Below are 24415 nucleotides of genomic sequence, written 5' to 3' on the forward strand. Positions count from 1 at the left end.
GAGCATGTGGCGTGCACTAGGAAAAAGGCAGTTGTGCTGTTTATCAGTTACAGATTAAAATTTCAAATTTACAGATAAAATTATAATGTTGAAGGGTCTTTTCTCTGAATTAAGCAATATAAGCAAGGATACATTGGAAAATACAAGAAAATGTGTCTTGTAAAAGTAACACTTTTTACACATACACCACTTCAGGTATCAACTGTTGCTAATAGATCAGTAGAAGGTTTTTTTCAGTCAAAAAGACAGAAATCATACCATATGAGCGATCCCAGAGGGAATACCTCTAGTGATTCAAAACATATTTCACTTGCCTCTGGCATGAGTTTCTGGATTAGTGTCATATACTTGTCAACACAAAACAACATAGGCTATTTGTTCATACGTTCTCATCGCTCCTCCTCCTGTTGTTCTGTACGCCAGCTGACATTGACTATATATACACATCAATACATTCAACCTGGTGAGTGCATTCCTCTGTCAGATACTTGTTAATGAGACATAACCACTGAGTATAGATGAAGGGAAACTGAGGTAATGACATCTATAACTGAGAAAGTGACAAAACAGACAGGGACTTAACAGTGCTGTTTGCATACTAATATTGTGTAAAGACATAGTTTGACTAATAAGCAGAGTTGCAGCTTGTTTTTTGAGATCCAGCTAGCTGATAAGACCCAGACACACACAGCCTGAAGTTTGTAGTGGTTTCCATTAGTTTTCAAGCAATAACAGCAGGAAAACACATGCCTGGCATGTTTTAAACTGGATGTCCTCAGCCAGCACGGGGAGGTGTGGAGTTTCTTTCTTCTTTTCCAGCCAGAAAATCAGCAATTGGAATTCTGACTCTGGGATTTGAATTCTTGAACCAAATCTCCTTCTGAAATAAATGCTAGTGATGTTTCATTTATTACTCATGAAAAGCAGCCACCTCAAGACCCTGAGCAGGCAAAGAATAGTCAAGAACAACTTCACCCTAATTCCTGCATTTTGGGATGGGTGACATATCTTAGAGGCCTGAAGCTGGTTTCTAACCAATAGTAGCTGTAAAAATGGTATGCATGACTTCTGTATCATCTGATAGAGTAGAAGAGTCGGCAGCAATGCTATGACGTGTTCTTTTTGGTGACAAAGCAAAAGCTTGATAAGTTTCTGCTCTCTGCCCCCTTCCTTTCTCCAGCCATTCATTCCTGTCCCTGGGCTGAAGCTCACTGCAGTCTTATTGGGCTGGTCTTACTGTAGGTCTAAGCCTAGTTAAAAATATCTGTCCCCAAAACACTTTTTGTGTTATTTACCTTGAAACACTTCACTGGTCCTGCAACATGGCTGTACCACCACAACCAGGGCACAAGGAACTCCAGCAATGAAGATCCATCAGAGGAAACATATTCTGAAACTAGACCCCATAATGACATTAGAGTTTACTGCTAGCCCCGTAAGCTAGGGATCTGAAAATATTTATGTTCCTCCAGCATTAGAACAAAGCAGAAAACTGCACTGATTGACATCACTAGAGCTCGAACAGAATCTACCAACACTTCTCCTTTTGCAATAGGTATTGCAGATTAAAAAAAAAAAAAAATGGGGGGAAGGAAAGACTTCACCAAGGTAGCATGCAGCTCTGATTTAGGGATTTAGAACTAGGGAACAGAGACACTCCCATGCCCAGCAGTCCAGCCCACCTGGCTCCAGAGAGGATGCCTACACAGAGCACAATTTCTCAGCTGTCCCCTGCCTGAGAAGAGTAGGGCAGCCCCACTCCCTTCTCACCCACTTGAGTACTACTTGCTGCCCCACAGCTAGTTGCTCAGTTTTGGATTGGGGCAGCCTAGAAGTCAAAACCAGGAAATTTGCCTTTCTGTAAAAGGTAAGCAAAAGGCTTACAGATCAGTGAAGTCTTTTGAGGTTTTAATGGCACGCTGGCATTTTGATAGCCTCTCTGAAAAGAGCCAGTTTCCCTGGAGAAGCAAGTAAGCTGACCCAGAAGCAGATGTTTTCCCAGCATCACTCACTTTGTTGCAGAATAAGTGAGTTTTGGCTCTCTTGTCTTTTGCTAGTTTGGGTCATACCCATAGTTCAATCTAAAAACAGCTTTTAATACAGCATTTTTCACTACTACAGTAAAGGAGTTTGAAAAGCAACTCTACAAAGCACATCATTTACTACAGTCTACAAGCTGATTGCCTATTTAGGATTTGGTTTGGCCAATTACAACTAAAAGACATATTACATAATAAGTGGAAAAGAATAACAGAAAAGGAAGCCCGTAATTCATAGGGCTCAATCCCGAAAACTACTTATGCGCACACTTCTTTATGTTTGCATAAATTATTTCATTGAATACAGGAGACTAATGTGTAAATGCACTCACAACTGAGAACATTTGTAGTAAGAGAACGTGTGAAAATTTCTACAAAACTAAGAAGGCATGATTGCCTTCATCCTTCCTTCCTGCTTTCCTCCTCCAAATACCAAATTAAGGACATAAGGAGCTCATTCTAACAGCATTTTCAGTAGTTTCAGGTTGGTGTAATTTCACTGACTTGAAATAATTATTTCTCATTTGGTGAAGGTGAAGAAATTACTTTCGAATACTTACTGCTGATCAATCACACTCTAAAAACTAAAGGCATTGAAGTGGACATAAAATAGCTCAAATACTGAGTTATTGTCCATCTGAAATTTCAACATTTATTTTTTCCTATCCTAAAAAGCAGAGGGTTTCCTCATGCAAATGTTAACAGAGGGACTTAATACAGACTTCAATAGGGTGCTGCTGTAACATGAGATCATATGCATTTTCTTGTTACCATAATTCATTTATGTCCACGTATTGAGAAGTGGTTAGCTATTTAACTGAATCCAAAAATTATAGTTGAGAGATTAAAAATTTTCACCAGTGCCCACTTACTACTGCCTTTGCTTATCAAGTGAAACCTATTCTGAGCTGTTACTACCCGCAACAGGAGTTGCAGATTGGCCCGTTAGTTACAACAGCTCAGCAGAGCAGTAGTAACCTCCAGCTATTGATAAGCAGCAGCTTTTTCAATCAGACTGATTTTCCCACTGCAGCCCATACAAGGTGCTCTGCAGACGTTAAATAAGGCACAGAGTCCACTGGAACCAATGAGAAGACTATTATTGGTTTTGAAACAATTTTAGTGTGGCATCAATACCACACAAGTCCTGTCCAAAATGTAGGGACAGCTAGAAACCTCAGAAAATGTAGAGAAGCTGGTATGAACAGCAGAAGTGACCTTTGTAAAGTACCAGCATTCACAGAGGGCTGTGTCTCGGGTTGGACAGGCGACTGACAGGCATCACTTACACTGCATGCTTATGTTAGGTGACATTTTCTTGTGGATTTTTCTCACAATAGCTGAAAATACTGAAATGCAACCATCTCTGTTTTACTTCCTTCTGTGTAAAGTCAATTAGCTTCCTAGACTGCTAACACCAAAACTAAACAAGTATTTGCATAAGGTCATGTTAAACTCTTGTAGCTTCAGCCTCTCCCTCAGACTTCAGAAACTTGTTGAAAGGGTGAGCACAGCCCTGACCCACATGTGAGCGAGGGGGTAAGTCTGCTCAATGTCACCGTGACTTATCACATCAGGACTTGGAAGAAACCGCCAATAGATCTTCGGGACCATCTGACCCACCCCCATGGTTTTTTCCTCTGTAGTTGAGCCCTCAAAAAAAAGGAGATGATAGTAAAATGCAAAAGATTTTGCTTATGATACTCCTTGCAGACCTTAGCTCACTGATGTGCTCTTCCTAGGTAAGACTTAGGATGTTCCAAGTGGAAACTGTATTGCAAGTGGCTATTTGTCTCCGAATGGGTGGGTTAATTCTCCATTTTTCCCTTCACTCTCATGAAACCCAAAGGAATAACATTTTGATTTGAAGTTACTGATATACCCATAGGTTAAGTTTAAGCTTTTGGTTAGTTACTTTTAACACTTCACACTTGCCTGAAGATGAAGGTGAAAAGGTGAAGATTTAAGGTGAAAAAGAAAGGGTCTACCCTATTACTCTTTCTTAAGATCCATAAAGGATGCCTTAAAAAATTCCGTTTTTGAGTTTGGGGGGTGGGGGCCTTTTTTTTTATTATTATCCAAATTAAGAATGTCAAATCTTTTCTTTCAAGAGGTTTTAGAGATGCTTCCAGAACACTAGAGAGTGGATTAGGAAATATCTTCATCTGCTGAATGAGTGAAGCTGATGGATGTTTCACATGGTCGAGCATTTCAGTTAATTAAGACCAAAGAAAGCAAAACAAAACATGACCCATCACAGGAGTTTATGCTGCAGTGAGCTGTGTGTGGGCAAGCCACTCCTCAAGCAATATCCAGCAGGACTCCATGAGAACCTAAAGGTCCTCTGCAATGGCACCACTACAGGACTATGAGCTGAGACTAACATGGAGCCCATCCTCTAACTGCCTGGTCATACACTATTCCATCAGCCACTTACTTGGATCAGGTGAACAGATTTTGGATATTCAGCTTAAGTGAACAAGAAGACTGGGCATTATAAAGCTTACCTTTAATCTTGAGGGCTTTTTCTTTGCTTTGTACTAAACCATGCCAATGTATCTGAGACAGCAGTAAATATCATGTGAGTACTAGCCCTCAGTAGCACGCTATAAACCTCTCAGCACTTTATCCCTGCCCCAAATACATTGTTTAATGGCAATAAACCAGACCTAAATATGGAATTCAGCTAGAGGTTCTGAAGTCCATGCTTTCGGACAGAAGGAAAGTATGCCAGGTCTCTAAGGTGGTGGTTTTATGATGCTAATAATGATGCTTCACTGTACTGACTCCTTTTTTCCATTAGACACTTACAACAACAGGACAGATCAGAACCAAGAGTCATCTTGATCATCCCACCTGCAAAAACAATAGACATAATATTTTTCAGGAGAGTTGTTTTGTCCTCTCATGAGACTTATAATCACTTTGTAGGTTTTAATATTGAGTTCAAAGATGGGTTTCACCTTAACAAAAATATGGATCCAGATTCAGGACACCACGTATCCCACAACAAAGCATATGCAGACATTCAACATATTAAAAGCACTAACTTTTTTCTTTCCCTCCCTCGCCCCTCCAAGGAGAAAAATCACAGAAAGAAGGTGGGTTTCAGGAACCAAGATATTCTGCTTGTACCCAAAAAAACTTAGGTTCAGTTCCTGGCTTTGCTTCAGGTTTATTGTGCAATCTTGGGCAAGTCTCCATGCTAAACCACAAAAATTGGTGGCCAGCATGGGCATACAAGTCGAGAAAAGCTGCATCAAGCTGGCCAGACCGGAGGATCTGTTTCAAACCCTTAAAGTCCAGCCTGCCTGAAGCAGAGTCTGGATTTTGGAATAGCCCCCGGGAAAGCATCCTTGCACCAAAACCATTCCCTGGAGGGGAAGCTGCCATGGTAGTGCAGGAAAGGATGCAGCGCTCTGCCCCAGCACCATCAGCCTGACACAGGAGCTGAGCTGTCCCATGCACAGCCATCACTGCACCTAGGCACAGCTATTGGGGTCAGGGGTTCCCTCTCCTAGGGGAAAAGGCTTTTTAAGAAGTTAAGTTTGGGATGAGAAGAGAAATAACCTAGAGAGTTTCAGCAAGATGCAACCCTTGCTTCAGTTTCAACCAAGAACAAGCTTGTATGGCATTCTTTGAAAATAAATCTCAACCTATATGCTGACATCTGGGTTCAAGCTGACCAGGAACACACAATCCTCCTTCTCCTGAGAACAAGCGAGGTAATTGCATGAGTCTCAACATGAAGTTTACACTTCATACCCTATTCATCAACTAACAAACAGCTTCCTTTGGCACACAGACAACAGGAACAGGCTGGTTTCATATCAGGGTGTCAAAGAATTTGCTTCAGCTTGGACCATGAATGTTCAGCCTTGACACTGACAAGATGCTTTGAGAGCAGCTTCCTTCACACCATCTGCAAATGGTGCTACTGAATACTTTCCAGCACTCAGCCCAGGGGCAAAGTTTGTATCTTAACATGCCCAAATGAGGAAAATCTACTGCAGTGTCCTAAACCAACAGCACTACAGGTGCAGAAAGTTACTAAACACTAGCAGCTGCTTTTTACACAGCACAAGGATACTTGAACAGGGCAACAGAGGAAATTGGGAAATGGGGTGTGGGTGTGAAACAGGTTGCCATGATCATGGATATGGGAGAAGGAGGCCGTGTGAAACCCTAGCAGATAGGGCTTTTTATTAGCAGTAGATCTGCCTGGTTTTATATGAAGCATTTGTAGGTGATGGGCAAAAAAAAACCAGTGCATGTTAACAATGACCCTGTGCCAGGTCTTCAGACTCTTCAAGCTGTTACCCACACTTTAGTAGAGCTATGTCATCCTATACCTACAGTGGATAAGCCTCTGATTTGTGGTGGGGAAAGCCTTTTAACTTTTTTTAAAATGCAGTTTCTCCTAGCAATCGTTACCCAAGGACAGAGCATACTTCAAAGCCCGAACACTGCAGGCTGTTGGTAGCGATAGTCTCAGGTCTGAACCCACGAACCAATGCTGCACGCTATGTTGAGCTAAACTTCTGTTTACATTTCATAGAACCATAGAATGGTTTGGGTTGGAAAGGGCTGTAAAGATCACCTAGTCCCAACCCCCCTGCTATGGGCAGGGACATCTTGCACTAAACCAGGTTGCCCAAAGCCCCATCCAGCCTGGCCCTGAACACTGCCAGGGATGGGGCATCCACAGCTCCTCTGGGCAACCTGTTCCACTGCCTCACCGCCCTCACAGTAAATTTCTTCCTTGTATCTAACCTAAACTTACCCTCTTCCAGTTTAAAGCCATTCCCCATGTAGTGTCCTATCACTACATGCCCTTGGAAAAAGTCCCTCTCCAGCTTTCTTGTATGTCCCCTTTAGGTGCTGGAAGGCTGCTCTAAGCTCTCCCTGGAACCTTCTCTTCTCCAAGCTGAACTACCCCAACTCCTTCAGCCTGTCTTCATAGGAGAGGTGCTCCAGGCCTCTGATCATCTTCATGGCCCACCTCTGGACTTGCTCCAACAGCTTCATGTCCTTCTTATGTTAGGGTCCCAGAGCTGAATACAGGACTCTAGGTGGGGTCTCATGTGAGTAGAGTAGAGGGGGGAAATCACTTCCCTTGACCTGCTGGTCATGCTTCTTTAGATGCAGCCTAGGGTACGGTTGGCTTTCTGGGCTGCAAATGTAGATTGCCCGGTCATGTTGAGCTTCTTGTCAACCAACACCCCCAAGTCTTTGTCCTCAAGGCTGCTCTCAATCCAATCTCTGCCCAGCCTGTATTTGTGCTTGGGATTGCCCCAACCCACGTGCGACCTTTACACTTGCCCTTGTTGAACTTTGTGAGGCTTGCACAGGCCCACCTCTCAAGCCTGTCAAGGTCCCTCTGGATGGCATCCCTCTGGCTCCAGCATGTTGACTGCACCACACGGCTTGGTGTCGTCAGCAAACTTGCTGGGGGTGTACTCAAGCCCACTGTCCAGGTCGCCAACAAAGATGTTAACCAGTGCCAGTCCCAATACCAGCCCCTGAGGAATGCCACTTGTCACTTGCAGACATTGTGGAATCAAATGTTTCGCTCCTACTTGTTCCTGTTCCCATGTAACAGTATCTTAACTCACGTACTAACAACACAGCATGATATGTGCTTACACAGTTATATTTAAATATTTTTATATGAAAGTTAAATAAAACAGAAGTAAAAATGACTGATAAAGATCTTCCTCTTTTCCTTTGTATTGCTGCCATTAATACTGTAAGTTGCGTCTTAAACACTAGCCAAACAATTCAGACTCATTTGGGAACTCGTCAGACTTGTGCTCCTGGCCTTCCAGTAAGAATTGTCACAAGCTGCAAGACTCAGATCTTCTCAGCTCCTCCCACCACCTCTTGTCCATCATTATCCCAGATTAATGCCTGTGCCTCCTTTGTTCTGCACCAGCCTTTGCTGACAGTTCTGCAGAAAAGTATTTTGCTGTACCACATGTTGAGAAATGCATGCCAGCAACCATCCTTCTCATTTAAATGACTACAGAGGAGTCACATCACGCCATTTTCTCTGGATCATTTGTGCAATGTCAGGTAAGGCAGGATGTGACTCAGCCATGACTCGCTTCAGAAGTAGGACTCTGTGAAATCTTCTGGTTTCAGTTCACATCGGGAATTCTTGCGACTGGCAGTCAAAGGAAAGTGAACCAAGATAAATGTCATGGTAGCTGCTCTAAACCTTGGTCTTCTACTGTGCGTCCACACATCCCTTCCTCAGAAGACATTAATCTACCAGTCCTCTGATGGGAAAGGAGAATAGAGAAAGTGATTTTTCTTTGTTTCTATTCCCTTATTTCTTCAGCTCCACAGGAGAAATCTCTTTCCTGCAGCTCCGGGCTGTTTAGCAATCGGTCTGTCAGCAGTGCCCAGAGCAACCCTTCCCAGCTGGGATATCATGTCTCCTCTTTCCCTTCTGGTGAGGGTGGCTTAGAAACCACCTTCTCATGAACCATGCCTCAGCTTCCACCTTTGCTTTGAGACAGTGTCTCATTATACTTTGCCTGAGGAAACTCCAGATCTCATCTGCTCTGAAAGATGACTTGAGGACTTACACTTTCAAAAAAAAAAAAAAAATACAAACACAATTAAGAAACCACAAAGAACCTTGCTTAGAGTTCCTAACCTCAGAGATGTGCACATGCACACACTGAAGCCCTCACCGAGGCCCTGGAAGGCCACATCTCTAATACATCTCAAGGTTTAATAATGTGTGTTCACATACCTTTAGATTGGAAAGTCACTTTTTCCTGTGACTTTTTAGTAGCTGAAAGAATTCACAGCCTCTTTTACACAGTGTGGTGAGGGTGAATGAATTTCATAGTGCTAAGTTTCATAGAATTAAACCGATTCCAGCATGAGTTACATATGGATAGGATGCCAGATACACCCACGTTTTAATCCTTTGATATTCATGGAAATAAAAAGCCTTTATCAATTCCACTAATCCAAACTAATCTTTGAATGGAATACTTGGCACTAAGAGACAATATTTTTAACCAAAATAAGCAAGGTGATCCATTTCTATTCCATACACTGTTTTAGCTACTGGGTCCCTCCCACTAGTTTTCCTTAGCCTGACATGACTCAGAAATGGCTCTGCAAATACTGTTCTTCAATACAGATCTATACGCACAGGTGGACCTGCTAGAAGATAATACAGATCCAAAGAGGTGACAGAATGCTCAGAAAGGAGAGAAATACTTGGAAAGTTATAAAAAGATAATAACCTTTTAGGACAGTTCCCACAATTTTGGCAGGTAAACGTGTCTGATACGAGCATTTCAGTCATGCACAGATAGATGACACACGTGTGTGGGCAGAGGATGAAATTGGGTGTGGACTGCGTGCCTCTACAATGGGTACAGCGATAGGTCTAACTCGGCACCAGTGGCACTGAGTCATCTGTTCAGAGCTTAGAGTTCCTCATCCTTCCCCTTGATGACATGGAAAAATCCTGGCTGGATTGCCTGCAAATTTGTCCTCTCTGTGGCCCAGTCTGAGGGAAAGATCAACAGCACAGCAGGGTTTCCACACAGTCAGAACCCCTCCGCAAAGTCCACTGGTTCTCACAAAAAGGGATCATATACCCTCAACTACAACACTGAGCACTCAGAACAGTTATTTTGCCTCATTCATCCTCTTACAGAATGAATGTGGGTGAAAATAAACAGGCTTTGTGAGTATCTTAGGGTCACTTGAAAGATTTAACTCAGAGGCAATTGGAAAAACCCAAGCATCTAACCTAGTGCATGGAAGTATGTAAAAAGAAAGCGGTATCTAACCCAGGGCAGTAATCGCTGCGATCACCAAAGATGCTTACAGTGAGTAAACAGCTCTATATTCTGAAATCATACCCAGCACAATTTTCACATTGTCCTTTGCCTATCTTTTGAACACAAACTGGTAAATTATCTACACGCCAACAAACACAATGGCATGATTTCAGACATGTACTCTCTTATCCTCCAAACAAAACCACAACTGTGGCCAACCTTAACAGCTTGAGTCAAAGAAAATCTCAGGAAATCTTAATGAAGAAGTGAGAATATCACAGAATAACACTCTAAGGGAGATAGCTAAAGTTGCTTTACTTCTTGTATCATCTGGTAAACTGTGGCATAAACCTGGTAAAAATAAATATTCCTGCTGTAGTAAGGAAATAAAAAAAATGCTGTAACTGCATAATTTCCAGATGCAGGTCTTGACCACTTCACAAAGGCAATCAAGTGTGAAGCATTATAGGAGAGGAATTATATATAGCAGGGGAATTGTATTACCCACACCACTAACAAACAACAGGGGGAATAAAAGGTGGCACTTGTTGGAATAGGTGTTGTTTCCCATTCTCCCCCCAGCAGGTAAAGCATGTGCTTTCTGTAGCAAGAGCAGATTGTAGGGGGTGAGCAACCAGAGCAGTGGCTAAAGAGCCCCTCTAGTCGAGAAGCAACTGATAGAACATGCCAGGAGCAGGGCTTTAGGCTGGACATCAAGCCTATCACTCTGTCCACTCCTCCTGCTTCTGCTGTCCCACAGAAGCGGCTTCTGTATCAGTAAAATCTTTCAGATCAGATCCCCTAGATAATGTTGGTATCCAACTTGTCTCTTGACATCTGGCTTTGTGGTAATCTCGACTGGTAATCAAATTCTCAGAGAATGGTTTGTCTGTTGAAGAAATCATCAAGCAAGCATGCAAAATGCTGGATAACCCAGAGCTACACATCAACAAGATCTCTGTTTGCTTGTCATGTACTTCAAAAGGCAGATGGCATTCAACAAAGTGGAAGGGGAGAAGTCAACATTTAAGAAGAAATACTTTCAGGGAGAAGGTAAAATGGGAAATCATTTGATAAAGGATGTCATGAAAACAAACAATTTAACAGGATCCCAGAAAAGATAGAATAATTGCATGGCTAAAAATGTTCTCATTTAATTATTAAAAATAATTAAAGAAATACTGAAATAACATCTCTATTAGAGCTTCTAGAGAATGACAGACTATCTCATCCCTGCCTAATACAGAATTTCTTTTTCTTTCCTCTGAAACAGCTGGAGACCACCACCATGGGAGACAAGGAACTGAACTGGATGAACTCTGAATCTAACATAATCACAGTTTCTGTTCTCTCTAAAAAGCATGATCAAATGATTAATGAAGAGAGTGGGCCATAAACTGAGACATAGCTGATCCCAGAAAGTGAGTCAAACCTGAAAGTTCACCAACACAGATTTTCATATCAATAGGAAAGATCAATTTGGTCAGAAGGTTCCTGACACAGAAGTCAAAGTGAATGACTAAAATCTGGGTAGGCAAGATCCTGCAGCACTCATCAGATAAAATCAGTTAAAAATGCAGTTTGTTACGTAAGTCAGCCAGCTAGCTGCATGTCCCAACAACGGTACCCCCAAAAATGCAAACCCCAGCTGCATGTAAATAGAGAATTCATTCTTCACATACACCCTGGTTACCTCTTACTAGTATCAAGCAAACACTTATTATCAGGGTTTGTAGAGGTCTGAAAACAGAAGCCCAAGCAATGTTATCTCAGGGTTTTCTTGTGCCCCCCAGGCGCTCTCTGTGTCCTCTGCTGTCTATATGCAGCAGCTGGACCATAAGCTTACTGCAAAGGGAGCTGCCTTTTGTTCTGTGTTTGCAGAAAACGTGTGAGTGACGACAGCAGTAGGAATAATAAATACAAATGGTATTACACACACATGCAAACATCCCTGCAGAAAATTCAGCCATAGGGTAAATACCAAAATTTTACTCGTCACTTAGTTATTTATAAAATCAGAGAGACCTAGAAATAGCAAAAAACACTTATCCTTGCCAAAACCTTCTCCCAGAGTGGACAGCCCCAGGGGCTGAGATCTGAGCTCTGCTCCAAACAGCAGTGGTACCTCCCCAGCGGGGAATTCCCAAAACAGGAAAGATACCCCAGAGCTGACACAAAGCCAATAGATCTGGCTCCCATGCCAGACTTCCTCCAGCTGTCAAGGCAAGAAGTGTGTCATGGTTAAAGAACCTGCTGTGTTCTGGCTACTCCCCACTGGAGCTGCGGCGGGCTGGGCAGAGACAAGAGGAGCTCGAGGGCTCTGCTGAGCATCCCTGGCCCAAGATCAGAAACACTCATCCAGCCCCGTCCACTCTGGTGGCATCCGGCCCTGCACAGCATCACAGGGCTTTTATCAGTCTCTATAAGCTTTCTACCACCCTCTCTGCAGTAGTGCTTATATGGTGTTACTCATTAATAGTTCATCTGCAGTAATGCTTATATGGCTTTGCTGGATGGACTCTTCCTTGCCACCACTCCCCTCCCCTCAGAGCCATACCTGTGAAGTTTTAATTTGCTTTCAAGGTATTAGAAACATGCTTGCAGGATCAGGACCTTGCCAGGGACTGTAAGTGCACAATCCAAAGCTTTAAGCGGGTCCATGCATCACTGAGGTTATATCTGCAAGTGACAGGGTAAGCTTTCAGGAAGGGTGGTTTTATCTGCTGATATAACAGTGGGCAGAGAGAGATCATTTGCAAGTTGTTCTGGACCAGTATAAACCCAGACTTTGAAAGTCCTATGTGGTTGCACAATGACTCATGGCTGATCTCTGTCTTGCCTGTCAACATTCACCATTGCTCTAGATGTGTATCATTGCTAAAGCACTGCAGAAGACCATGACAAGGGGCAGAAGTGAACAATATTAATTTACAATGCATCACAGCTCACTCAGCTTCTGTACAAAACAGAGAATTGTGGAAATAACAAATATTTTAGGACTTCTTAAAATAAAATTTAAACAGAACTCAAGTCTTGTTTTACACCACCTGTAAAAGAAAAATTAATTGGAGGAGCACAACCAGAATGCTAGCAAGGTCTTTTAAAAACCTCCGTTGGGTTCTGTTGCATCCAAGTCTATTCAAAACAGTTCACGCAAATATGCATGTACATAGGTGCATTCATATGCACATATCTACACGTGTATAAATATACAGTAAAGCATCCCTCTGCTGTGGCATCCTTTCAAATACAGAACCATTTTAAAACCCTTCATGAGAGTCGAGAGACAGACCCAGCCTTACCTTCCCAATTCCCAGCTTCTCTTCACCTTTTGAAACCGAATCCTTGTTGCTGTCTCTATGGTGACAGTGACGTCCAGGTCCCCTTGATGAGATGGCTGCTGGCACACGCATCAGGTGCCAGAGCAAATCCATCAGCACCAGAAACCTCTCCAGCTCCTCCATGGATACTCTTCTCCAGAACCGGGTCTGACAACCCAGTAAAGAAAATAGTGTTAAACCACCATCCCATGCCTAAAAGAGGGGGAAACTGGGTCTAAATATGGGGTCTAAAAGCTCTTTTATTTTGCTCTTCAATACTAATTACTGCTACTTGGGAAACCAAAGTGATAGCACTGTTATCAAAGAGTGTATCTGGATAACCTACACAGAATCAGCTAATTACAGGTAATTTCTCCCAGGAGGGCTGACAGTGAGAAGATATTTGCGTCACAAAGTAGAAATGGCTGATAAGCAGCATGATGAAAACCTCCTGCAACGTCTGTCCACCCGGCACATGGAACCAGCAGTGACAGAAGGATGTTTCTTGGCTCCTGGTTAGTGGAGAGAGGAGCAAGAGGGGAGATTTTTATCGAGTGTTAAGTGAGGAGCAGCAGGTGGACCTGCAAAGGTGTGCCTTTCAGGCAGCCACGGGAGGTGGCTCCGGTGACTTTCTCTGCTTAGGAAAGACACGGTGAGTCACTGGGGTTACAAAACACCAGCTATTATTTATAACCCTGGTTAAATTTTACAACGTATATACCTATCTGTCGTGTAACGCTGAAACACACCTCCATCGTAACATGTCTTCTTGTAGCAGCTTACAGGCACAGGGAAGGATGTCCCATTCCCCCCAGCACTTTCCCTCTAGGTTCCCAAATGGGGGAAAGTGCCTCAGGGAAACAGGTCTGACTTTCTGCCTCAGTCCCCTACCAGCACCTGCTGATACTGCACACCCTGTAGGTGCTCTAGATTCTCTTTATATCTCACTGACCTTTTGTAAGGTTGCAGCAGAAGGTGCCTGGCACAGCTCTGTCACTGCAGCTTTGCTCCCTACTGCAGGGGAGGAGATAAGGGCCAGCAGCATTTGTGGCAGCAGGTCTTGCCCAGAGGATTTAACTGTGTGTGACACACTGCTGCAATCAGCTCACTTGCAATTCCTTTCCCATAAGGTCACCCACACAAAATTTAAGGGTCCTATTCAATCCAAAGAAATATTTGGAAAATTCAAAAAAGACACAGATTAGTCCTGTATTTCCTTAAGCTTCCGTGTCCTTTTTCACCAGTCAGCCAAAAATACACGTAGCACATCATCCTAAAGATGAAAATTTTAATAGCCTGGCAAACAAGTACAATCCAGAAAAGACACAATAGCAATAGTACATTACTAACACTTGCATTGCTGTAATGCTTGTTAAAAGTCTAGTCCCAGAGCGGGTCACTGATGTGCCAAACCTACTTTGTAGAGGTTTTTCCCCGTGTTCTTTTCTTGATCCTTATTCATGTGTCGCTTCTTTTCTAACGCTCGGACTGTAAATGCTTGGGATTAGGGAATGTTTGTTGCTCTGTGTGCTGCCCTTCTCATGCTGGGTTGCTGGTCCCTGCCTGAGGCTTTAGATGCTACAACAATATAAAAACAAAGCAGTTTGAGAGGAAATACAAAAAAGTCCAGAAGGAGACAGTGGTACACATCTTAGTCACATATGTAACGGCACTTCCCCGAGAAATGAGGATTGCACCCAAATAATACAGTGCCTCAGTTTGCATGGTTGGTAAGCACAGAGATCATCTTTTCAACCAAAGTGATGGAGTTTTCTCCATATTTTCCTCCTCACAGAAGCACCAGCTATAGGTGCACTGCAGAAGCCAATAAATTTGCTTTTAAACAATCTCAACAGAAGTTCAAATTAAGAGCCATCTCTCCTCGTCCATACAGAATTAATTTCTATTTCATGGCAAAGAGGTACAAAACGCGTCTCTCAGTCAAACCATGGGATGCAGAGGTCACTGGACTGAGAAGGGTTGTATGTCCTGATGTTAGCAGAGTTGCACAGGTGCCGGCCAGTCCCTTTCTATCAGGGACCTGCAGCCAGCCCCACCAACACAACGAGGAGAAGTAGACCAGCAAAGGTGACGTTGCCAAGCCCATCAGCAGCCAAGGAGTATCGGGAAGATCCAGGAAACCAAGGTATAATTTAAACCATTCCTTCTCCAGTCTCCACAGACGCCTGACAGCAAAGGGTGACCACAGGGCACAGTAGTATCAGCGTGACAGCACACAGTGTAACTCCACAGTTAAGTGGGTTACACTGAAGGTCAGAGTATCACAGAGCATTGCAGAACAGAGAGCAGCCTCCAAGGTCTAACCTGTAACTCACAGGAGAGTTTAATGGGAAATGCACGACCAGAAGAGGAGCAGGCTTTAAAGTAACTAACATGAAAGATAAATAGAAGTTTTCCTCAGAGCATCTGAAACAAAATCTTTGGATACAATCACTTTGGATCTGCAAACTACAACTGATACCTGTGCATGAACACCACAAAAAGAAAAGGAAATGTCAAGGAGGGGGTCTCATATCTAGGCTTGCTGAGACTATGAAGTGATCTTTCTAAGAGATTTATTTTTCTTCCTACTGTTCACCATGCAAAATCCCATATACTCCATAAGAACAGCACATACTCCCTTCTCAACCTATACCCATCTATTATATTTCACAGGTATTTAACATCACCAGCTAGACTTCATACATCCAAGGAACATACGTGTCCTAGCGCCATATCTGTTTTGCCATTTTTATTTTGTGGCCATCTCTGTTGTGCCAAACTGTGTGACTTCTGAGATTTTCTCATCTAGGAAAATAAAACCCGCCAGCCTCCCTTCACCTCCACCCCCACTTGCAAAAATAAAAAAAAAAGGGGGGGGGGAGAGGAGGAGAGGGGAGGAGGTAGGAATTCCTGTTGCTACTGAGCCAAATCAGGATGAGCTTTTCACAGAACAAGTTCTCTGACATTTTGCTATTTTCATGCTTTTTAAACTTCTGATGGTAACTGTTTAACACATTTCTAATTGGAAATGCACAATAATAATTAAAATAGTTTTTTTAATATAAAAAGGCTATAATTACGTCTTTTGCTTTGTTCGACAAAACTATGATTTCTACCAAAACACATGACCAGCCCTCGGGTGGTCTATTCACAGCAAACAATGTACTGTCCTGGGCACACAAGAAGACAAGATGTTGTTTAATTGAGCCTCAGATTTCATTTACTTAACTTTTATGGAAAGTACCAGTAATAACTCGTAGAGGGCACACCATTATTTCTTCTTTCATCAACTCTACATGATAAAATGCTGCCATTATCAGCTTCTTCTTTCTCACGCACTCAGTTATGTTCATTGCTGGACACTGGCGTCCTTTTTGTATAAGGGTTAAAAAGCCAGAGGGAGGAAGTTGTTTCTTCACTACATCAAACATGCAGAAATACCCAATATCCATTGCCAAGTTTTCCAAGAGATTTCTTTCTTGAAGTCTACTTTTAGTTCTCAAGGCAGAGGCAGCTTGGTTGCCCTGCTCCTTAGATCCTGAACCCAGATAAGTCACCAAAAGATGGCCAACTCGTTTCCTAAGATCAGGTAAAAAATGCCATCTCTACAATCAGAAAACAGTACTTCATTATTTCTGGATAGCTTTGCTATCAGACATAATATTGTGAAGCTCACAAACCATTTTCACCATTCTCAGAGTCTCAGACATCTTTGGAAGTGCCTGTCCAAAGCTGCTCAGACCCACCTAGCATGAAGTCGCTTCACGGCAGTTGACTCTGATAACATCATTTCCATAAGTGGAATGTCTGAAGACGTCTGCCTTTGAGGTGACCTGTCTGAAGAAGTCCTGTTTGTTTATGCTGGATTGGTTATACCTACTACACAGAAAACTGGTCAAGAGAGACAAAGAGGAGCTCTCTGCGCATGGGGCGCTTTAGTGAATAGTCCATTTCCACAGAGCTTAAGAGCAAAGGGAGGTGGAGTTAGCAGTGAGGAGGTGAGTTGGCATGGCCATCATAATCTGTTTGCTCTGCTTCCTGGAGACACCATCAGCTCCTGGGATCACTGTAAGACTGATCCCATGTCCTCCAGCTTCCCCCCATCCTTACACTTGCAAACCCTATTCTGCAACCATTGCATCACCTACATGAAGAGAACAATTGTCTCCCTCGAGCAGAAGGTGAGCTGGCTGTATCCATCTCACCCAACAGCCGTGCTCTCCTTTGTTTGAATCTGCAGAGCTAGCACACCCAAGGCAGATTGTGTTTATCCTACCTGCAGCAGTACAAGTCCACTTTGAAGTGCTCTCTCCAGCGATGCCTGTGTCCTCCTGCCTGGAAAATAAGTTTGCTCGCTCTGTACTGGAGCCAGCATGAAAACCAGTGTGTAACCAATACAAATATTCAGAGACTTCGGGACTCAAGCGTTCGCTCAAATTTTGAGTCAATATGACAGCATGAATAGTCCAGAGCTTCCCGTGTCACGATCACCACAGTTCAGCGATGGTTTGCTACCTGCCAAGTGTGTCTGTATTCACAGAACAAACTCAGAACAAGCACACGTAGCCACTCAGTTATGCCTGCCCATAAGGACTCAGATGTAACACATTCTCTCATCTACATATTTCCATTCCACTAACATTACTGAAGAAACATTTCATTTTCAGTTGTGTTTTCAAGAAGGCTAACAAGGGGCTCATGAATACATCAAAGCAAAGTCATTCATTTACACAAATGTTTCTGATTACTTCTCACCCAACCACTCAGACAAAACTTTATTTAAACATTTAGAAGGAAAATCAAGTGTTTTTCAGGACCACCTCTCATAACCCTAGGTCCTGATCTATTCCCATATATGCAGAACATCCACAGGACATGAAACGAAGCACAGGTACCAGCTCTCTGCAAACGCGGGGTCTACCAGAAAACTGTCTTTCAGCTGAGAGGGAGCCATCTCCGGCAAATGCAATGAGCTATCAAAACAGTGGGAAGTACACTGCTCTACACACATTGAAAATATGTTCCCTTAAGGGTCTCGCACAAACTACACCTTTGGTTGACTTTTGAATGGAGTCTCCAGGTGGTTAAAGTGCTGATATTGCATTATTTATGGTGATTGAAATGCATCTAAGTAGTGCTTAGCAATAGAATTTACACAAAGTCACTTGATGGAAAAAATACGGGGGGGGGGGGAGGAGGTTGTTTACAAAACAAGTTACAGTAATAAAGCTGCTAGGCTGAGCCAAGAGACCTCTTAGTAAATCATTTATTCCACAGTTTGACAATATTTACAAAGGTTTTTACATGAATTATTTACTCAAGCTTTTATAACTTGTAACGTACTGTACACAAAACAGCAAAAACACATTAGAGCTACAAACCTGGGAACATACAGTTATGCAATGACAGATGGAGGAAAGGGCTCCGACAAAGCCAAGTTTACAACTAACACAAGCAACAGCCTTTTCTATCTGTCATCAATAAAAGGATGAGGACTAGGAGGAAAATGTGATTCAAGGAAACAAGACAATTTTTCAAAAGCTACATTCTTTGTGATTGCTGGATTTGGTTATTTAAAAACGAGTCTTTTGTTTTGAGTGTCTAATTCTAAGAATTGCCGTTTCAGTGAGTTACCACCCACTAATGAAAGGCTGTATAGCACAAAAGCCGGAGTTTACATGAAGGAAACCCCCAAATTCTATGGCTCACTCTATTAGCTTTAGGTTAACTCAAGTGTTATTGTGTATGTATCTAACCAGCCTGCTCAGAGGTGCCAGAAGTGTTAGTGCCCGTGCCAGGAAGCTTTGGGCACAACCCTTTGGAAGAGAGAATCATTGCTCAAAATACTTCTAACCGAATTAAAAAAGAACGAGGGGGTGGGGCTGCAAAGGTTTCCTGACCCCATAGTGCAGATGGAGAACAGAGACAAGCACAACACCTGAGGCACAGCAAAGACCCTTCAGCGCAGATTCATGGAGCTCTAAACACAGAACTGGCTCTTCCATCCTGTCATGGTCCAGCCCCGGCCAGTAACCAAGCCCCATGCAGCCACTCGCTCACTCCTCCCCAAAGCGGGATGGAGGAGAGGGTCAGAAGAGTAAAAATGAGAAAACTCGTAGGATGAGATGAGGACAGTTTAATAGTCAAAGCAGAAGCCGTGCACACAAGCAAAGCAAAACAAAGAAATTAATTCACCACTGCCCATCAGCAGGTGGGTGTTCAGCCATCCCCAGGGAAGCCGGGCTCCATCATGCCTAACAGTGACTTAGGAAGACAAATGCCATCACACCAAATGTCCCCTCCTTCCTTCTTCTTCCCCAGCTTATATACTCAGCATGACGTCATATGGTATGGAATATCGCTTTGGCTAGTTCAGGTCAGCTGTCCTGGCTGTGTCCCCGCCCAGTTTTCATGTGCCACTCCAGCCCTCTGGCTGGCAGGGCCCCAGAAACTGAAAGGTCCTTGACTTATCATAAACATCACCCAGCAACAACCAAAACCAACACTGTTCTCACACCAAATCCAAAACACAGCACTGCACCAGCTACTAAGAAGAAACTTAACGCTATCCCAGCTGAAACCAGGACACATCCCCACCTCTTACTGCCCAGCATCAGGAAACAAAACAATGGCTGTCAACATCAGTAACTTCTCACACTGTGAAAAGGTATCCCACATGACTTCACCCTGCTCTCCTGCCAAAAAAAAATGAAAAGCAAGGGAACCCCCACACTAAGTGAGGCACAGGATTCACTTGGTACCACGACAGCACATTCTGTCTCTCTTCCACAACCTTCAACCCTCATGCAACACACCACCACCCTTATGATGCTCCCTGATGGAAGGCAAAGGGAAAGTAAAATCCCCAAAACTTGGTCTTACAGTGCAGGAAGATATAGAGCTATAATGAAGAACTTTCCCTAGAGAAGACTTTGAAACCTGTAGGGACAGAGCATCATCACACATTCTCTTCCCACCTGACACTCAGGTTGGATGTGGCATACAAGGGATCTTTTCCTTCTGGTTGACTTGAGAACTAGCAGGTCTTTAAGACAACACGCATGCCGTGAGGACGAACCCTGCACCGCTGGGGCTGCTGAGACCCCGGCATGAAGCCTAAAAGCTGTGACTTGACCAGGACCCAAAGGAAGCCTTCAACCATGCAGACAGTACAGCTGAAGCTACAGTTATTAACAGCGAGGAACCAGGGAGTTGTCTGTGCCCGGAATTCTGGAATGCCTTAAAAGTGGGTTCAGAAGGAAGAAGAAGGAGTGCCACACATCCAGCACCCTGATGTCTCATACAGAACTCAGTAAGGTCCTTCTGCACAGGGCAAAGTCCTGGACATGTCACCACAGGGGACCAAGCCCATCAGTTACCATGTACCAGCTCTAAGCCCTCTCACAGAAGCTCTGAGCCCTCTATTTTTAAACAAGAAGTAGAAAAAAAGTACAATAATCTACATCCAACTAGTAAGGAAAAGTCTCTAAAATTTTTTCTTGATGCTGCTCGATTTTCTTCATCTCAGAACAACCTTCAAGATCTTTTTCACCACCTTTGAGGAAAGAAAAGGACAACAAAATTATTTTAGCTCTCTTTTTTATAAAAGTCTTTTCCCAAAAGAACAGCAGCTTAAGATTTTTTTATTATTATTATTTTTTAACCAAATACTGCCCTCAAAATTTTGGTCTGAATTAATGAGCTAAAGTTTCAAAGACTAAAACAGGACTCACCAGACCATCCAACCTCAAGCAAAACTGACAGATCCAGGTGAAAATTTAAGATGATAGCAAATATCAAACCAAAGTTACAACTGTAATAGAAATGCAAAGGACTCTCTGTCTAGCTGAATTACAAAACCAGGCTGGATACAACATAGGTGAGTCACTGGGCCACAGACTGTATAGCAGAGACGGCGATTAGGCACTCTAACACTGCCAGCGACTACAGGGACAATAGTCACTGCGATGTCAAATCAGCCTCTGATGCATGGTTAGAATAGTAAACATGAGCACAGCTACAGATATAATAAAACTGGAAAAGGTACATACGAAGGCAAGAAAGAAGATCAAAGATATTGAATGCTTTCTGTCTAAGAAACAATTAAATAGTCTGGAATTCTTCGCCTGCAAAACAGATCAGAGGGAGCATCTGACAGAGATCTATAAAACAGCAAGCGGCTTGGAGAAAACAGCATTGCTCACTGTCTCCTCTACTGCCAGAACTACTGGTTATCCAATGAAATTAACAAGTAGTAGGTTTGAAATAAAGATGAGTACACTTCCTACATGTTGCATAGTTAAGTACTCTCTGTCACAAGATGTTGTGGAGCTTACACAGGCTTAAAACCAGGCAGAATCTTTCCTGGAAGAGAAGCCCAGCAAAGCCCATGAACACACAGACATCATCGCTTGCTCAGGGAGTCCCTAAGATTGAAAAAACACACTGAGGAAAAATTTTGGAGATGCCAGTCACTCTTAGCACCTTTGCATGATGAGAAACCAGGGAGCAGTGCTGAGCATGGGGCTAATTTGATTTTCTTGAATGCTCACTTCTGTCTTTAGTACTTTTTAAAGTGAAGATGGAATGAGTGGGAGGAGTTGGTCCACACAAGCCCAGATCAAAGAAGGGGACAGAGCACACTTCTCCCAGTAGGCTACCTAAACCAGGAAAATTAAGATGATTTCTAGACACATGGCTGGGTTTGGAGAAAGACTATAAAACCATTCAAATACACTGTAACTAGAACAGATAAGAGGAGGAATGAGGAATTGCATGAGAAAACACCCACTAGCTCCCCATTTTTGTCACAAGACCAGCTTCATTGAGAGACTGTCAGGTAAATGACAGAAAGCTCCAGTCACTAGCTAAAGTTCACAAGCTTTACTTAGTTTTCCTTCAGGTCTTAGTATGCTGTAGGTCTAATAGCAATGGATTTTTTATTTTTTTTCCCCCTCCTTTTTTGACACTTCCAATTAGGTTTTCCTTCTGCTGGTTTCTAAGGATCATTCCCTGGAGGCAGACGTGTATCCTTGCCCTTGTTAACTGCTTTTGAAATATTGCTGCTATTGTCAGGAGCTATGCTATTGACTGAACTGCTCTGGAGTCCATTCATGATATCTGGTGGACATGTGCCCCTTAGAGAAGTTACTATTCCTGGCTACTGCTCATCTATGTGATGGAGGGAGATATTACTGTGATTTGTATCTAGTCAAAGCATGCAAAGCATCGACATCATGAGACAGCAGGAAGAGCTGAAACTTTCAATTACTTCTGTGGAATCTGCAGATGGTCTCCACTGACTTCTGAGTGAGGTAGGACACATAGCTGTGTACATTCACACATCACATGGCAATGAATTACTCATGAGAGAACTCTCCAGGATGCTCTTTCAAGCCTGAAGGTGTCAAGACAAAACTTAGATCACTGCTTTTTAGTTCATAAGTGCCTCAGAAAACAGGATGTCTCTGGAAAGAGGGTATTGTTGGGTTAACTTTTAGAAAAGCGGGTGTACAAGAAACATGGTACAAGTTTAGCTGATATTATACCAACTGGTGTCAAAAATCTCATCTGAAACCAAATTTGCACCAAATGGAAGTCTTACCTAGTGACTGTGCTGCAGACCAAAAGCACAGCCAGAGACCCAATGAGAAATTAATTTGTATTTTCCTATAAGTAAGCATCTATTCATATATGTATTTCAGATAATGCCCTTAGTGTTCCCAGTTGTATAACCCAAGACTCGACAAGATTGGTTTCAAGGACATCCTTCGTGACAGGGACAAACTTTTACTATTACAAAAGTGCAGAGGCAAAACATCCCTATTTTTGGGAGAAGTACCCAAGTACTGCTACATTCAAATAATTGATTGTTACAAGAGCAGGCCTTAAGACAACACAGAAGCAAATCAAACAATAATAGTTTGCAATAGCAGGCTATCCTAAATTGACCTGGAGGAGTTTGTAAACGTGTTTTTGATTGTTGACATTTTAGAGACAATTCATTTAAAGAAACCAGACTGAAGTGTTACACCTCACATAAAGCCCGTTTTTCATCCCAGGCTGGAATGCAAACGTGTGTTAATCTCAGTGCAATCAGAAGGAAAGGAATTTGCCAAAAGATTTTAATCCTGTAAATAATGGTTTCATTAAGAACCATACACGACTCCACAGGGAACTCTAAATATTAAGATTGGTAATAAAATCATTAGTTGCTCCAAGTTATTCAGCATATCATGGATCCCTAAAAAGTTAATGACAGTTAGTTAAGAGCAAGCTACAGATGGACCAAACATTAGCCAGTTCATTTAAAATTGGGCTAGAAATAGTAGTTCACACTGTGGGGGAGCAATCCTCAACAATGGGGCAATGAGATCAAATACTTAAAAAGATATTTTTTGATCACTAATTTCTAGTCACAGTCATAATTATTTCTTTTTGTGAGGTCCAAGAGTTAAGGTTTTTTGAATGCATAACAATGACTCATAAAAGCCTCACAAGAGTACTGTAATTATTAAAAATAAAACAAATGGTTTTGCCTCCAGATTCCAAACCTTCCGAATTTCCTAGAACACAGTCTAGATAACCTGAAAGTTTAAAGAGATCACTTTTTTCCTCCTGGTGAGTCTGAGACAAGATTTTATGTATGTATGTGTTGTGTATATATGCATACATACGTAGAGATAAGTCAAAAGAGTCTGGATCCCAGAACTTTGAGATACTTTGACTACTGTCCAAAACGTTGTGTTCAGATGCACACAGGTAAGCCACCTGCTAAACTCAGCCCTTAACAGCAAAACCATCCTGGTTGTGGTGGCCAGCTGGAGAGGCACGTGTGGTCCACACACACCGCGGCTCTGCCGTCAGCACAGGGTACGAGTCGGTACCAGGCAGGTGAGGGATCCTCTTCCCAGCCTGACCCCGCATCCCACTCCAGGGGGACCAGGGGTTGCAGCAGCAGGCTGAGGTGGCAGCAGCTGCTCCCCACCAAGCCACAGGAGCTGGTGGGCAGTGAGCCAGCACAGCTGCCACCCCACATCTCACTGCCCCAGGCACCATGGGGCCCCCCCTCACACCTGCCACCCACCCCTGCCATGTGGCACCCGCCAGCAAGGGGGCTGGCGGTCCCTCTAGGTTGTCACAGCCCCGTGGGTCTCAGTGGGTGACAGCAAAGAGCGCCAGTGGGATGCTGCAAAACAGCAGAGCAGCTAGAGCTAGCTGGAACACGGCTGCTCTGTTG

This window comes from Falco biarmicus, chromosome 3 (assembly GCF_023638135.1).
Source record: "Falco biarmicus isolate bFalBia1 chromosome 3, bFalBia1.pri, whole genome shotgun sequence".
Taxonomy (NCBI): Eukaryota; Metazoa; Chordata; class Aves; order Falconiformes; family Falconidae; genus Falco; species Falco biarmicus.